The sequence below is a fragment of the Tuber melanosporum genome (genome assembly GCF_000151645.1).
Source record: "Tuber melanosporum whole genome shotgun sequence assembly, scaffold_159, strain Mel28".
Lineage (NCBI taxonomy): Eukaryota > Fungi > Ascomycota > Pezizomycetes > Pezizales > Tuberaceae > Tuber > Tuber melanosporum.
In genome coordinates this window covers 250,453-251,513 of record NW_003298818.1, presented here as the reverse complement: position 1 = coordinate 251,513, position 1,061 = coordinate 250,453, and positions in this window count along the sequence as shown.

Sequence of the window (1,061 nt, the reverse complement as noted above, 5' to 3'; positions counted from 1 at the left end):
CACTGTGGGGGTGATTCGCACGCAGTAGGAGTAAGGTACGTTCCTATACCTCAAATCCAACCTTGTTTTTATTGTAGTCTGTACAGAACTGAATTATTTTTCCTATGTATTGCTTTTAGCTGACAGATTATATCAGAAAAAATAAACAAACTTCTTCATGCCCCTCCTCCTCTCCAATTCAACAACAAATTTTGTCATCCAATATCAGACTTGTTTGTTCAAGAATACTAAGTCATGAAGATAATAACTATATGTATTAGTGCAAACAAGTCTGTTGGATCCTAAATCTTGCTGCTATTATTTCAGAGTATAGAATACCGTAGCAGACCATAAAGTGTAGGATAGAGGATGAGGAGATTCTAGCTTATAGGAGAACTACTCCAGCTCAATGAGCAGCTATTCAAGTATATGCTCTAACAGTGGAGACTATTGTCAGCAATAGTCTAGTGTGTTCGTAATAGTTACTTAAGAGTCCCAATCACATCTCTATCTTCAGTATACTATGTAATATTTAAAGGATATCACAGGCAGGTTTTGCAAGGAGCAGTATGATTTGAAGGTAGATTGGTAGAGGTTCTGTTTCTTACTTTTTCTAAGTGAGGTGTACTGGCGGTAGCCTCTCTATATACAGGAGTATGCCAACTTGTACAAGTGTCATCAAAAAAGTGAGTATACATGTTCAGTCACAACACAACAACAACACCACTACCACTACCCCACATACACTGACAAAATGCCATAAAATAATGATGGAAAGTAGAGAGAGGGCACAAAATTAGAGTAGATTGAGGTCATTCAGCTTCAGGCTGATAGTTATTTATATCACACAATTGCTGACCATATGATAATGTCAGTGTCAACAGTTGGTAAAATCATTCGAAAGTAAAACACTATGAGAAAGGTAAAAAAATAGTACCCATTCAGGACGACCCCACAAAATCAACCCCTATGAGCTCAGAATGCTAAATAGAACAGCCAAGAATAACCCCCAATCATCTTTGGCTGAATTCACGAACAAGTCTAACCTCCAACGCCTTAATTCCAGGCAGCGCGTAATGATC